General features: G+C 40.6%; 1 protein-coding gene across 8 annotated transcripts in view; it reads left to right on the forward strand.

The window, feature by feature from the left end:
• Window positions 1-16,997, forward strand: part of GRIK1 (glutamate ionotropic receptor kainate type subunit 1) — a 474,700-nt gene that overhangs the window by 104,620 nt on the left and 353,083 nt on the right. The gene's annotated exons all lie outside the window — the stretch shown is intronic.

Genomic DNA, 16,997 nt, shown 5'->3' on the forward strand with positions numbered 1-16,997 from the left:
AAATAGTGATATTTCTGAAGATCGGTGATTGAAAGAGAACCAAAAAGATAAGACTTGAACTTCACAAGATTGCACTCTTTGAGGATTTACAGATTTTTGCACACTAAAAAAAAAAAAAAAAAAGTCTCTGTTGAAGCCTTTGTTCTGTCATTTCACCCAAATTATACGGTAAGAGGAAGACCTGTTTGGGTCAGCAGTTCTCCCTTCCGGGCACTAGAGGGCACTAGACGTCATGGAGACCGAAGTGCGAGCACCTCCACTCTCTCCACCTGTAGGATGGCTCCTGCAGTGATTAACACCTGCAGAAAACTGGAGACTCTTCCTCAACATGCACTTTTAAAAACCCTCATTGGTACTCACTTTGAATTTAACTCTCTCATTAGAGGTAGGTCGAGAAACTGAAGTCAAGGAGTTAAGTAAGAAGAAAGGAGCAAAACCTCATTAGACGAGTTGTTTTGAGTCAAGAATATTGCCAAAAGCAAATAGCCTGTTGTTAATAACATTTTCTCCTCTTGCCATTACCCAATACCTATCTTTTCCACAGTGATATCCTTGATGCTCTAAGGATGGGTACATAAGTCACAATTTTAATGTGACCATGCTGCTGCTGCGGCTAAGTCGCTTCAGTAGTGTCCGACTCTGTGCGACCCCATACAGGGCAGCCCAAGAGGCTCCGCCCTTGCTGGGATTCTCCAGGCAAGAACACTGGAGTGGGTTCCCATTTCCTTGTCCGATGCGTGAAAAATGAAAAGTGAAAGTGAAGTCGCTCAGTCGTGTCCGACTCTATGCGACCACATAGACAGCAACCTACCAGTCTCCTCTGTCCATGGGATTTTCCAGGCAAGAGTACTGGAATGGGTTGCAATGAGGCAACAATAATACAATGACTTTTAAAAAGAGGATTTCGTATTTAGGAGCTTTTCCCATATTGATGAATGATGGATGCTTGACTGATTTTATCTCATCATCAACCTTGGAAGCTATTAACAAAGGAGACTGCCATTTACCATCTGTGATATTCTGACAATAATACTGTTCTGAAGGTTTCACTCAAATCCATTTAATTCAGCAAACATTTATTAATCTCATGAATGCTTGGCACCATGCAAGGGGCTACAGGATGCCAAGATGAACGGTATCAAGTTTTTTTTTTTACTTCTGAGTACCTAAAATCTTTTAAGAATAGTAAGGCAGGTGTATTAGAAAGTATAATACCAAGTAGAACATGATAAGAGAATTTTTGAACAAAATGCTTAATCACTTAATTATTCATTTACTTAATAAAAGATGTATCATTTATATATGTTATGTAAACATTGGTTAACAGAACAGATTGGGGTTCTTCATGGAGTTGTCAATAATTGGGGGGAAATGACAAAGGGATATGGTAAAGAATTCTTTAGCTTGTGAAGAAGTTATGAAGAATCTATTTAAATAGGTTGGGGAAAGAAAGACTTATGGGAGCTAACACTTAAGAAGGAAATACACATTCTAAAGAGAAGGAAAAGAACATTTTAGCTATACTAAGGAGTGAAAAAGGAAGAGCTTAGCATGTTAAAGGAACCCAAGCAAGACCACCAGGCTGGAGTATAATCAACGGTGTGCAGAGAGCCAGGTCAGAAAGAGCCTTGCAGAAGATGGTAGGGGTTGAAAGGAAGAGCACAGAGGCCACAGGGAACTAAGGGCTTCGTGGAGATGGTTTCATTTGATAAAAATGCGTGAGAGTTTGGTAAGCATGGTAGTGGAAAGCAGGACTCCTAAATAAAACAACTATATAAACTTAAACACAGAAATGACAGTTTGTGTCTGGTTTGGACCCTAACAAGTGGAGGACTATGCCGTGGCAGTCAAGTGGTACACACGGAGGCTGGAAACACAGGTTGAAACATATTGCAGAGAAAGCAAGAAATTAACCGTTCATTCCAGGAATGAGGGCAAGTTACACCGCTGAGGAGTGATATTGTAGTTCCAGTTCAGCATGTCTAATTTGGCAGCAGCATGTGTTGCATGTTGGAAGGGAAGAAAAAAGAATTTAGAGTGAGTCCAAAAACAAATCTACAATGATAGCCAGTAAACAGGGCATTAGAGTCTGAGGGTGAGGACAGCGAGATGGGAAGAGGAGACAGAGAGGATGGCCATTGCCAAGGCAAAGTCCACAAATATTGGAGTCTAATTGGTTGTGAGAATCAAGATAGAAGGGAAACTCTGAGAAAATCCAAGTTTAACCCTGGGTAACTGTGCAAATGTTAATGCACTAATAGCTAATTATGCCTAAGGAGGGTGATGGTCAGGGGTGGTGGCCAGGAGGAGCTACCCCATATCCAAGGTCAGGATCAGAGTCTGCACTTTGCTGGAGCAGCCATGAAGAGATACCCCACGTCCAAGGTAAAGGAAAATCAAGAAAGATGGTAGGCACTGAGAGAGGGCATCAGAGGGCAGACAGACTGAAACCACAATCACAGACAACTAGCCAATCTGATCACACGGACCACAGCCTTGTCTAACTCAATGAAACTAAGCCATGTCCTGTGGGGTCACTCAAGATGGGCGGGTCATGCTGGAGAGGTCTGACAGAATGTGGTCCACTGGAGAAGGGAATGGCAAACCACTTCAGTATTCTTGCCTTGAGAACCTCATGAATAGTATGAAAAGGCAAAAGGATAGGACACTGAAAGAGGAACTCCCCAGGTCGGTAGGTGCCCAATATGCTACTGGAGATCAGTGGAGAAATAACATCAGAAAGAATGAAGGGATGGAGCCAAAGCAAAACAACACCCAGTTGTGGATGGGACTGGTGATAGAAGCAAAGTCCGATGCTGTGAAGAGCAATATTGCATAGGAACCTGGAATGTTAGGTCCATGAATCAAAGAAAATTGGAAGTGGACAAACAGGAGATGGAAAGAGTGAACATCGACATTCTAGGAATCAGGAAACTAAAATGGACTGGAATGGGTGAATTTAACTCAGATGACCATTACATTTACTACTGTGGGCAGGAATCCCTTAGAAGAAATGGCGTAGCCATCATAGTCAACAAAAGAGTCTGAAATTCAGTACTTGGATGCAATCTCAAAAATGACAAAATGATCTCTGTTCATTTCCAAGGCAAACCGTTCAATATCACGGTAATCCAAGTCTATGCCCCAACCAGTAATGGTGAATAAGCTGAACAGTTCTATGACCCTACAAGACCTTCTAGAACTAACACCCCAAAAAGATGTCCTTTTCATAATAGGGGACTGGAATGCAAAAGTAGGAAGTCAAGAAACACCTGGAGTAACAGGCTAATTTGGCCTTGGAATACGGAATGAAGCAGGGCAAAGACTAATAGAGTTTTGCCAAGAGAACACACTGGTCATAGAAAACACCCTCTTCCAACAACACAAGAGAACACTCTACACATGGACATCACCAGATGGTCAACACCGAAATCAGATTGATTATATTCTTTGCAGCCAAAGATGGGGAAACTCTATACAATCAGTAAAAAAAAAACAAGACTTGGAGCTGACTGTGGCTCAGATCATGAACTCTTTATTGCCAAATTCAGACTGAAATTGAAGAAAGTGGAGAAAACCACTAGACCATTCAGGTATGACCTAAATCAAATCCCTTATGACTATACAGGGGAAATGAGAAATAGATTTAAGGGACTAGATTTGACAGACAGAGTGCGTGATGAACTATGGATGGACCTTCATGACATCGTACAAGAGACAGGAATCAAGACCATCCCCAAGAAAAAGAAATGCAAAAAAGCAAAATGGCTGTCTGAAGAGGCCTTACAAATAGCTGTGAAAAGAACGGAAGTGAAAAGCAAAAGAGAAAAGGATAGATATACACATTTGAATGCAGAGTTCCAAAGAATAGCAAGGAGAGATAAGAAAGCCTTCCTCAGTGATCAATGCAAAGAAATAGAGGAAAACAACAGAATGGGAAAGACTAGAGATCTCTTCAAGAAAATTCGAGATACCAAGGGAACATTCATGCAAAGATGGGCTCAATAAAGGACAGAAATGGTAGGGACCTAACAGAAGCAGAAGATATTAAGAAGAGGTGGCAAGAATTTACAGAACTGTACAGAAAAGATCTTCACGACCAAAATAATCAGGATGGTGTGATCACTCACCTAGAGCCAGACAACTTGGAATGTGAAGTCAAGTGGGCCTTAGGAAGCATCACTACAAACAAAGCTAGTGGAGGTGATGGAAACCTGAGTTGTTTCAAATCCTGAAAGATGATGCTGTGAAAGTACTACACTCAATATGCAAGCAAATTTGGAAAACTCAGCAGTGGCCACAGGACTGGAAAAGGTCAGTTTTCATTCCAATCCCAAAGAAAGGCAATGCCAAAGAATGCTCAAACTACCGCACAATGGCACTCGTCTCACACACCAGTAGAATAATGCTCAAAATTCTCCAAGCCAGGCTTCAGAAGTACATGAACCGTGAATTTCCAGATGTTCAAGCTGGTTTTAGAAAAGGCAGAGGAATAAGAAATCAAATTGCCAACATCTGTTGGATCATGGAAAAAGCAAGAGAGTTCCAGAAAACATCTATTTCTGCTTTATTGACTATGCCAAAGCCTTTGACTGTGTGGATCACACTAAACTGTGGTAAATTCTGAAAGAGATGGGAATATCAGACCACCTGACCTGCCTCATGAGAAACCTATATGCAGGTCAGGAAGCAACAGTCAGAACTGGCCATGGAACAACAGACCGGTTTCAAATAGGAAAAGAAGTACGTCAAGGCTGTATATTGTCACCCTGCTTATTTAACTTATATGCAGAGTACATCATGAGAAATGCTGGGCTGGAAGAAGCACAAGCTGGAATCAAGATTGCTGGGAGAAATATCAGTAACCTCAGATATGCAAATGACACCACCCTTATGGCAGAAAGTGAAGAGGAACTAAAGACCCTCTTGATGAAAGTGAAAGAAAGAGTGAAAAAGTTGGCTTAAAGCTCAACATTCAGAAAACGAAGATCATGGCATCCGGTCCCATCACTTCATGGGAAATAGATGGGGAAACAGTGGAAACAGTGTCAGACTTTATTTTGGGGGGCTCCAAAATCAGTGCAGATGGTGATTGCAGCCATGAAATTAAAAGACACTTACTCCTTAGAAGGAAAGTTATGACCAACCTAGATAGCATATTCAAAAGCAGAGACATTACTTTGTCCACAAAGCTCAGTCTAAAGGCTATGGTTTTTCCAGTGGTCATGTATGGATATGAGAGATGGACTATAAAGAAAGCTGAGCACTGAAGAATTGATGCTTTTGAACTGTGGTGTTGGAGAAGACTCTTGAGAGTCCCTTGGACTGCAAGGAGATCCAACCAGTCCATTTTAAAGGAGGTCAATCCTGGGCATTCATTGGTAGGACTGATTTTGAAGCTGCAACTCCAAATCTTTGGCTACCTGATACAAAGAGTCATTTGAAAAGTCATTTGAAAAGTCATTTGAAAAGTCATTTGAAAAGACCCTGATGCTGGGAAAGATTGAGGGCAGGAGAAGGGGACGACAGAGGATGAGATGACTGGATGGCATCACTGACTCACTGGACATGGGTTTGGGTGGACTCTGGGAGTTGGTGATGGACACAGAGGCCTGGCATGCTGCAGTTCATGAGGTCTCAAAGATTCGGACATGATTGAGTCACTGAACTGAACTGACCTGAGGGCGATGGTAAATTCTATGTCTGAGAGAGAGAGAAAGGAAGGCAGGATGAATACTGGGAAATGGGTAAACAAACAAAGAAAGAAACAAGTAATTGGTAGGAATCATGGCAATGCAGTTAGATATGCTCATATATGCTCTTTAATTCGTTAGCCAATTACATAGATGAAACTGATGGAAAAAATGAAAGTCCAGTTAAAGAGCAAATATAGAATATCAGATGATAAATTGTTTTTTAAGATGCTTGCTATGCTATGCTAAGTCACTTCAGTCGTGTCCGACTCTGTGTGACCCCATAGACGGCAGCCACCAGGCTCACCCGTCCCTGGGATTCTCCAGGCAAGAACACTGGAGTGGGTTGCATTTCCTTCTCCAATGCATGAAAGTGAAAAGTGAAAGGGAAGTCGCTCAGTCGTGTCCGACTCCTAGCGACCCCATGGGCTGCAGCCCATCAGGCTCCTCCGTCCATGGGATTTTCCAGGCAAGAGTACTGGAGTGGGGTGCCATTGCCTTCTCCGTCAGCAAACTACTAACCCTTTGGAAAAAGAAAAAATAATGTGAAAGGATCCAACATGGAGCACAGGTGTCCATAATGTGGAGAAACAAAAAGGGAAAAGTGAAAATCAGCAAAAGGCAAGTGAAAACAAATATTAGGTTGGCCAAAAAGTTTATTTGGGCTTTTCTGTACTATCTTACCGAAAACCTGAGTGACATTTTTGGCAACGCAGTAGTTCAAGAGGAAACCAAAACAGATATTAGATAGCTCCATTTTCTTGAATGAATTGCAGACAGGATGATGGGAAGATGTAAAGATGAGGTGACAGCATACAAATCAGAAATAAGAAAATGTAAGGAAAGGCAGCATGTTAATGAAATGTCATTAACAAAGGAATGTTTAGTAACGTGAATGTTTAGAGAAAAAAAAAAATAGCCTCAGTAAAGTAAACAAAACAGGGTTAACAGGAATGAGAACCAGAGAAACGTGGTGAATAGGATTGAGAAATCTCTCAAAACAAAATGGAAAAGAACAGGGATTTCTTTTTAATGAACACAAAAATGGTGACAGACAGAAGACAGAAAAAGATATACCGCATATCTCTTGCTCTGTTTCTATTCCTGAAAAAGAGATCTTAACAAACAAAGGAGGGCAAACATCCAGGAATATAAGGGAAAGAGAACTCCTGAAATAAAGCAACAATCATTCTAGGCAGGCACCCAATTTCCGGAAAAAAAATTAGAACAATTTAAAAATATTCTAGTGAAGGTACTTAACTTTAAAGATAAAAAAGAAATACTTACATGAACATAAAGATGGAATAAAATGAGGGTCCTTTGATTTTTCCTGACTAACACCCTGAGTCTGAAGACAGTGGGCAGTCTTGAAAGTTTTGACAGTAAGAGAAAGACCGTTATTCATGGCTCTGTCCATCAAGTGTCAACAAGTATTCTGGAGCATGCAAGAACTCAGCACTTTCCAGAAAATTTAGAGCTACTATATGGCCCAGGGATTCCACTCGTGGGCATATGTTTGGAGAAAACTCTAATTGTAAAAGATTCATGCACCCCAATGTTCATTGCAGCAATATTTACAATAGCCAAGATATGGAAACAACCCCCAGAGACAGAGGAATGAATACAGAACATGAGGTATGTCTGTACAATGGAATATCACTCAGTCATAAAAAAGAATGGAATAATACCATTTGCAGCAACATGAATACCAAGTGAAGTAACTCAGACAAATATCACATGATATCATATGACTGTAGCCCACCAGGCTCCTCTGTCCATGGAATTCTCCAGGCAAAAGTACTGGAGTCGGTTGCCATTCCCTTCTCCAGGGGATCTTTCTGACCCAGGGATCGAATCTGAGTCTCCTGAATTGTAGGCAGATTCTTTACCATCTGAGCCACCAAGGAAGCTGGAGTATTATCTAATCAAAGAATAGGTATATCAAAATAAAGACACAGGGAAGAGAAAATTTGTAGTAACAAAGCTAATTATAAGCATTGAATCTTTTAAGAGTAGCAGAGATCTACCAACCTGTGAAAGTAACTTGGCAGAACAGTATGTAAATGTTTGGAACTTCAACAATGTAAACATGATATAATTCACCAGAAAGGGCAGGTGGCAAAATCCAGGAGGAAGGAATACGTAGAATAACACAATGCTTTTTTCTGGATAGTGACAAGAGTTGCTGTTGTTAATGAGACTTCTGTAAAGCAGCAGGACATGCCGTCTGAAGTTGAAATTTGTAGTTAAAAATCCATTATGATCCCAACTTGTATGCTTTTCATTACATTTTTATAAAATCTAGAGGGATGTTTAGTTATTAATTTGTTTTGAAAAAGCATGTACTTAAAGTCCAATCATTTCTTTAGTTTCACTTCAGCACCATTTTCCTTGCGCTGTGCTCTGCTTTAGTCACTCAGTCATGTCTGACTCTTTGCAACACCAAGCGGATTCTTTCCTATCTGAGCCACCAGGGAAGCCCACCTTTTTCCTTTACTGCATCCAAATTTAAATTATTTCTTTAAAAAAAAATACATGAATATGCCAAATCACGAGTCAAAAGTTGAGGCCTGAGATATATCCTTACCACCCTCTGCAGACCCCCGATGAATGTTTAATTTTGACCTTCCAATTTTAGTGCTTCTAAGGTAATAGGTGATGTCAGATATTTGGTAGCATTGGCTAAACTGTCTGAGAACTGCAAGGATATATTATATTCAGTGGTAAAACAAATTAAAGCTTGAGATCCTCCACATTTAAAAAAATAAATCATATTTATAGGAAATAAAACACAATTAAGCCAAAGGAAAAAATGGAATGATAGAGATATCTATAAAAGCAAACATCAAATTAAGACCAATGACTCACTAGTATTTACTCCTGAGTCGTTGTGCCTTTCAGAACAGCATAATGAGAGTGAATTCAATGCCCACTGTCACTCTCCTGTCAAAAAAATGACATTTGTCTGTATCGGCTCTACTCCCAGTGCACTGACTATCACAGAGTGAAAACTTGGCCGTGACAGGACCACCGTCCTGCCCGCCAGCCAGGAGTCTGTGGGGACCGAATCAGTCAAAAGGGAGAATCCTCTCTCTAGAAGGAGTGAGCCTGTAAATGTAAACCGGCAGCAGAGTGGAGCTTCCTCTAAAGGAAGAGGAGCTGATTCCAAATTCTCTCCCTTAGTTAGTCACCCTTCTGAACCCTGACAAAGGAATTAATTTGTAGATCTATTCCTGCTAAATTAAAATCCATCTTTCTTCTCTTGGGACGTTCTCCTCCTACAGAAATGAAACTTTGTCTTGCCCAGCTGTCCTCTAAAGCTCTCAGAAGGAACCAGAATTCTAAAATAAGAAATTCTTTTAAAAATAGAAATGTAGAATGCATACTGGCATCTTGTTGTTGCTCAGTCGCTCAGTGTGACCCCAAGGACTGCAGCACGCCTGGCCTCCCTGTCCCTCGCTATCTCCCGGAGCTTGGCCAAGTTCATGTCCATTGAATAGTGATGCCACCCAACCATCTCATCCTCTGTCATCCCCCTCTCCTCCTGCCTTCAGTCTTTCCCAGCATCAGGGTCTTTTCCAATAAGTTGCCTCTTAGCATCAGGTGGCCAAAGTATTGGAGCTTCAGCTTCAACATCAGTCCTCCTAATGAATATTCAGGGTTTATTTCCTTTGGGATTGACTGGTTTGATCTCCTTGCAGTTCAAGGGACTCTCAAGAGTCTTCTACAGCACCACGATTTGAAAGCGTCAATTCCTTGGTGCATTTGGAGGATCTTAAATGGCATGTGTTTATCAGTTGCTAACATTATCCATTCTATTAAATGTTCCAAGATAATAAAGAATCAGAAAATAAATATTGAAAAGAAAGAAATCCTTTAAAGCACAGGGCTACATCTCTTATATATAAGAAAACTGCCTAATGCTTTTCATGTGAAAAAAAAAAAAACTTTGTTTTCAACAAATTTCAAAATACTGACACGAATAGACAATGTTTTATGTTTGTAATGTTTGATGTTAGGTAAGCATCAAATACCAGTAAAACAAACATCTTTTAAATGTTTCATATTTTTTAAAATGTCCAATTGATCTTCAATGTGGATTATATACTACTGATCTACATTTTTGAGAAAATGGAATTAAAAACCAAAACAAAGCCAAAATAATTATGTCCTGAAAAGGTCAAGTTCCAATGAGCAGGATTAGATTGGTCTCAGGAGTCCTGAGTCAGGTTCTGAGTGTTTATCACTATTTTGAGCTGCAATAGTCATTACCTAGGACCCCTAGAGAGCTGAAATTTCCCCTCCCATGAGCCAGTCCAACAAATCCTTTAAATGGGATGCTTTGACAAGGTGAGTATACTCAGAAGAAAATTTTCAGGGATTTATTCTTATGTTCTGTGGGCATTTATTGAGCCTTACCATGCTGGCTCAGTGATAAAGAATCCCCCTGTTGAGCTGGAGATGCTGGTTCAATCCCTGGGCTGAGAAGATCCCCTGGAGAAGTGAATGGCTACCCACTCCAGTATTCTTGCCTGGAGAATCCATGAGCAGAGGAACCTGGGGGGCTACAGTCCATGAGTTTGAAAGAGTTGGACACAACTTAGCTACTAAACTACCACCACCATGCATATGTCATCCATGAAGCAAGCAAGTTTAAAAACCAGTGATACCGATGAGAAGAGAGGGAAGTAAACACATAATTGGAATGTAGGTCAGAAATACATGAAACATTCTCTTAAATTTCTCTTGCTGCACCTTCTCCCTGTGCTATTGTTCTAATATTAACCATTATATAAAATACGTGTTCTTTAGCCTAAGGGTCATCCAAGAAATCTATGTAGATCTTAAATTGAGTGTGAAACAAGAGAGAGTCCATCATTGAAAGTGAAAAATTATTAGCATCCTTGCTGTGTTTAATGCCAAAATGTTAAGATGCCCACAAGGTAGTAATGTACATAGCAAAGATAAAGTCTTTAATATAATAATGATATAAAAAGTTGATGTTGACTTGCCCATCAGATTTGAAATATCACTGCCTAATCTTTGTCCCTTTTTTCTTAATTATAATGATATGTGTCCCTTCAGTCATGTCTGGCACTTTGTGACCCCACGGACTGTAGCCCACCAGGCTCCTCTGTCTATGGCATTCTCCAAGCAAGAATACTGGAGTGGATTGCTGTGCCCTCCTCCTGGATCTACCCTACCCAGGGATCAAGCCCACGTCTGTTTATGTCTCCTGCATTGGCAGGCGGATTCTTTACCACTAGTGCTCCCTGAGAAGGCACATTATAATGATAGGAAGGAATGAAATTTTACTTTGGAATAGACTTCTATCATGCTTAAATCAGCTCAGTTCAGTCACTCAGTTGCATCCGACTCTTTGCGACCCCATGGACTACACAGCATGCCAGGCTTCCCTGTCCTTCACCATCTCCCAGAACTTGCTCAAACTCATGTCCATCGAGTTGGAGATGCCATCCAACCATCTCATCCTCTGTCATTTCCTTCTCCTCCTGCCTTCAATCTTTCCCAGCATCAGAGTCTTTTCCAATGAGTCAGTTCTTCACATCAGGCAGCCGAAGTATTGGAGTTTCAGCTTCTGCATCGGTCCTTTCAGTGAATATTTAGGACTGATTTCCTTTAGGAGGGACTGGTTTGATCTCCTTGCAATCTAAGGGACTCTCAAGAGTCATCTCCAGCACAAAGCTAGTTATGAGCATTGAATCTTTTAAGAGTAACAGAGATCTATCAACCTGTGAAAGTAGCTTGGCAGAACAGTATGTAAATGTTTGGAGCTTCAAAAATAGAAACATGAGATAATTCACCAGAAAGGGCAGATGGAAAAATCCAGGAGGGAGGAATAGCATCAATTTTTCAGCACTCAGCTTTCTTTATGTGAGAGTCCAACTTTAACGTCCATACATGACTCCTGGAAAGACCATAGCTTTGACTAGACGGACCTTCATCAACATCATGATTAAATATATATTTTTTAAATTTTCATCTTTTAAATGTTGATTTACATGTTTATTGATTTGGCTGTGGCAGGCCTTAGCTGCAAAACACAGGATCTTCATTGCAGTTCACAGACTCTCCTGTTGGAGCGTGTAGGCTTAGCTTCACCTAGGCATGTGGAATCTTAGTTTTCCTACCAGGGATTGAACCTGCATCCCCTGTGTTGCAACGCAGATTCTTAACTACTGGACCACCAAGGAAGTCCCAAAATACATATATTTTAAAGTCTAAGTCCTTCTCTGCTATACACTGAATACAAGATCTATCTTCTGAAATTAACCATTGTAAGTTGACTCCCAAAAATGGAGACAAAAACTTTTAAAATTTCAGTAAGCTATCAGAATTTGAAGTATACTGACCCACATCTAGCACTGTAATCCTTTTTTGGCTTTGCTGTATTTCACCAGTTCTAACTTCACTCTATGTTCCTAAGCAAAAGGAACATAAGAGCCCTTTGCAGTAAATATTCTATTTTTCATTGTCAATACCCTTACAAATCACCTCCTACAATAAACAGAAATAGGGAGGTAAACTAAATTACATTTCTGGTTATGTCCTCTCTGGACCATCAACCAAAACCAAAAGATATGTAATTTCTTGAATAGTCACTTTGGGAAGCAAACAGTGGCCTGGGTAATTCAAAACGAAGGATTTATCAAGGTTATTTGTAATTGGCTTTGTAACGCATTACATGTTTTTGGCAGATCAGAGTGTTGTGTTTGCTAAGGAAAAATGTGTAGAAAATACAGGAATTGACTAGATGCTTAGAGCATCCTGTAACAGTTCACCCAGAAATAATAAAATGTTGAGCCTGAGAATGAGTCAAATGTATTTATGCAGAGTTGAGTGTTGCTCGTCTGTAGCAGAAGTATAAAGTTGGATATTTGGGATGAGGCAACCAGTCCAGGAAACCATCTGCCACTGTTTCCAGGAAAAGCTTCTAAGATAAAAGGGCCATAAAATAAAGTAATTGGGCAAGATAAAGGAAGCTTGTTGAAACTGTATAAATCAGTGTAGGTCTTATTTAGCTTCTTGCGATAATGGAGGCATAATTCGAGTGTGGATGGAAGCATGGACACAGACCTGTGTTGTCAGAGAGGAGAGAGATCAAATCATAGATTATTTTGCTTTATTTGTGAATAATTTCTACCCTTTTGTGAGTCCTGGCCATATGTGGACCTGTTAACTCTATTATAGCCATTCTATTTCAAAGGAGATTGGGGAAAAGAGAGAATATGGTAGCTCACGTGTATTATCATTATTGAAAGAGTAACTACTTCAGTCATTAGAAGGTATTAGAAATATTGTCCTCAAATCAAAAGCAGCATGCCAGCCTCAGACAGAAATTAATTATGACGTGTTAAAAAAAAAATTCCTGTCTGCCACAGAATCTAAATTTGCCGCGTTTGTCAAAAGCAGAAAGAGCAATAGGCAAGCTTATATAATTTTGATGCACACTTTAACACATTTGGAAACATTCCATCAGTTAACAAGTTAGTTTGGGTTTTTGCTGAATTCAATAAAGGCATTGATTTTCAACAGACAGTGTAAAGTTACTACTGCTATCATCATTAAGTTAAATATAAGTCACTGTCCAATTCATGGTAGCCATGTGTATCACACAATTTAATAAAAATTTAAACATAGTTGCCATCAACTTTCTCATTTGCTTAGGCAAGTAACTGAAAAAATGAGAAGCCAAATATTGGATATGTTTTTGCTAGCTAGCTGAACTATGCCAAACCATCCAGATGTAAAGTTAAATTCAGCCAACCAATATTATCAGCCACTTGCTAAGCCATATCCTTTTCCTATTTGTTCACCAAGCCAAATCTCCCATCTTTGTGTTTTCCAGCTGGTGTGTGTATTTTATAAAATTGTGGCTATCAGGGTGGTTGTATTTGAGAGCTGCTTTTTCCATAATGCATTTGCTTTTGGTTCAGCCTTGAGCTTTCTTGTTCTACTGTAAGAATCACCTTGATATTTCAGCTTGAGAATACTAGAAAGTGCCATTAAGACACAATGGAAAACAAATTATTCTTTTACACAATGTAAAACAAATTATTCTGAGCCAAAACAAGCACAGAAGTTACTCTGCATGAAATCATCATGCATGTATCAGGCATGCGAGGGGCTCTTAGCCCCTTGTCAAGCCTACTCCATCCTGTGAGTGATTATTTCGAAAGGATAGTTTCTACTGGTTAGGTAACAATTCCTCAAGTCAATGGTGGAGATCTCCACAGAAAGTGAATTTCAGGAATTCCAGTTGGTTAAATAGCAGTGGCTGTGGCTTGTCATCTCTATTTCAAAGATAGTCAGAGATGATGTAATATGAAAAAAATCCTACGTGAAAGAAATGGCTATTTATAGACATGAAACTCAAACGGTCCCTTCTGATGTCTTTCTGGAAGGTGAAATTGCAAGGCGTGGTTTCTTTCAGAAGGATCTGACTGGCAATATTAATATTTCTGAACACTTTGAGACTTCTAACCCCCTTACCTAAAGGTTATGTTTGCATTGCTGGTATGTCCTCTAATCTGTCTCTCTCTCTCTCTCTCTTTTTTTTTTCTTTCTTTTCTACTTTTAAGCTGTGACTTAGAGTAAGAAATAGGATGGGAATGCAAATATGTTTCTTCAAATCCTTGAATTATCTAAGCTCAAAGCTGAAAAAGGACATTGATTCCTGAGGTTCAACATTTCTGTTTTCAGTTCTTACTCCACAATATTTGGAAGTCTGCCATGTACTACCAAGGAAATTAAGCCTATCATTTAAGATCTTCTTGATAAAATCAAGGGATTTCTTTAAGTTTCCACCAATGTGTCTTAATTTGAAGCTTGGAGGGCTGTAAAGAATGGTCTAACATCTCACTGATATGAAAACTTTTCATGTAAGTGAGGCCAAAGGTAACCTGCCCTGCCATCAGAGAGATGAGTTTTCTCCACGCCACATGTTCTGTTTCATCAATCATTCCTTATAAGATACGCTGCTGAGTTTTGTCTTGGTTCTATCCTGGTTGCCCGCCCTACAGTTTTTAAAAATTCCTTATTTATTCATTTTTGGTTGTGCAGGATCTTCACTGTTGCGTGGGCTTTCTCTGGATGCAGCGAGTTGGGGCTACTCTCCAGTTGCAGTGTGGGAGCTCCTCATTGCCGTGGCTCCTCATGTCGCAGTGTGCAGGCCCCAGAGGATGTGGGCCACAGTATTTGTGGTACACCTGCTGAGTTGTCCCCCAACATGTGGAATCGTCCCAGACCAGGGATTGAACCCATGTCCCCCACATTGGCAGGCAGATTCTTAACCACTGGACCACCAAGCCAGGACCCTGTCCTACAAATTTAAATTGTTCCTAAAGTGCAGAACCCACAGAGTAGTACTTTATTCTAGATATGGTCTGAGTAAATAAAGTTGAGTAGGACTGTCCCTTCCCATATTCTGGACTGGGACTGTCACATTTGTCTCCATAACATCTCACTGGTGATTCATTTACTGTTGACTCAAATCCCTAAGGGGCTTCCCATTTAGCACTAGTGCTGAAGAACCTGCCTGCCAATGCAGGAGACCTAAGAGATGCAGGCTTGATCCCTGGCTTGGGAAGATCCCTTGGAAGAAGGCATAGAAACTCACTCCAGTGTTCTTGCCTGGAGCATCCCATGGACAGAGGAGCCTGGCAGGATGCAGTCCATAGCGTTGCAAAGAGTTGGACACGACTGAAGCAACTTAGCACTGCTGCTGCTGCTGCTAAGTCGCTTCAGTCGCGTCCAACTCTGTGCGACCCCATGGACTACAGCCTACCAGGCTTCTCCGTCCATGGGATTCTCCATGCAAGAACACTGGAGTGGGTTGCCATTTCCTTCTCCAAGGTATGAAAGTTGAAAGTGAAAGTGAAGTCACTCAGTCATGTCCGACTCTTAGTGACCCCATGGACTGCAGCCCACCAGGCTCCTCCACCCATGGGATTTTCCAGGCAAGAGTACTGGAGTGGGGTGCCATTGCCTTCTCCGAGCATGCTCACAAATCCCTAAGGCTTATGATACCGTCCACACATCTCATCTTTCCCTTTCTGTAGTTGTCTTTTTGCTTTTTTAACCCAAGAATAGGATCTCACAATTATCACTGAAGTTACCTTCAGATATAGACAATCTGTATAATCTACCAAAATCTGGGTGCTCTGGATCCTTTCATGTCATGTTATCTGCAAGTTGTACAACTATTTTCAGTAACTTCACAGAGTTTTGTGAAGTTACCAGAAAACTTACCACTGTTACCAGAAAATTCCCTAGAGTATGATATTGGTCCATGAATTTGTACTCTTCAAGTGCAGTGGTTTAACTTGTCTAGTGATTTGCCTAAACACATTTTTCTCCACCTTGTCCACATAATTGTGTCAGACTCCTTTTTAAAATCTAAACTGTGTCAACTAAATTTCTATTATCTCAGGGCCTCATTTTTTCTGACAAAACAAAGATGAGCCTTATTTTCATGTTTTTTTCTCAGGCAAACCATGCTAAATAGTTGTAATAATTACTTTATCTTAGGATATCACAAGGCATTCCTTTAATAATCAATTTTAGAATATTATAAGCATCAACAAACTTAGTGCTTTGGTTTGTAAAATTCACATTTTGTTGAAAACTAGACAGCAATGTGCCCTTCACCAGACTTCTGATGGGCTTTCCAGGTGGCTCAGTGGTAAAGAATCCACCTGCCAATGCAGGAGATGCAGGAGACTTTGATCCCTGGATCAGGAAGATCCCTGGAGGAGGAAATGACAACCCACTCCAGTATTCTTGCCTGGAGAGTCCCATGGACAGAGGAGCCTGATGGGTTACAGTCCATGGGGTCTCAAAGAGTCAGACATGACTGAGCACACACACAGCAATCCAGTATATCTTATTATTTGGTGTGATTTCTCTAAGATTCTGGCAGTTCTGCAATTTCTAATTTAACCCAGTTAAGCTGGAAGTCAAAACTCCCTGTGAGCAGTGGAGATGTGTCTGAGTGTGTCAAGGGAGAGGGTCCACTTATAATATCTGAACCCATATTGCATTTCAGTTCCCTAACAAAAACGAGAGAGAGGCTAACTGACCATTGAGGGACCCATCTTCATCGCACCATCACTGCATTCTTCTGAGGCAACGATGCCCCACAGTCTGAAGCGCAGAACTATGCTCTTGGCTGTCTGACTCAGTTTCCACAGCCTCTAGTGGCTGGATGTTCTCTTTGACTTTCTGGTACCCGTGGGCCTCTAGCAATCCGTATTCACCCTTGAACCATGTGGTTCCTGTTTT

The sequence above is a fragment of the Bos indicus x Bos taurus genome, chromosome 1 (genome assembly GCF_003369695.1).
Source record: "Bos indicus x Bos taurus breed Angus x Brahman F1 hybrid chromosome 1, Bos_hybrid_MaternalHap_v2.0, whole genome shotgun sequence".
NCBI lineage: Eukaryota > Metazoa > Chordata > Mammalia > Artiodactyla > Bovidae > Bos > Bos indicus x Bos taurus.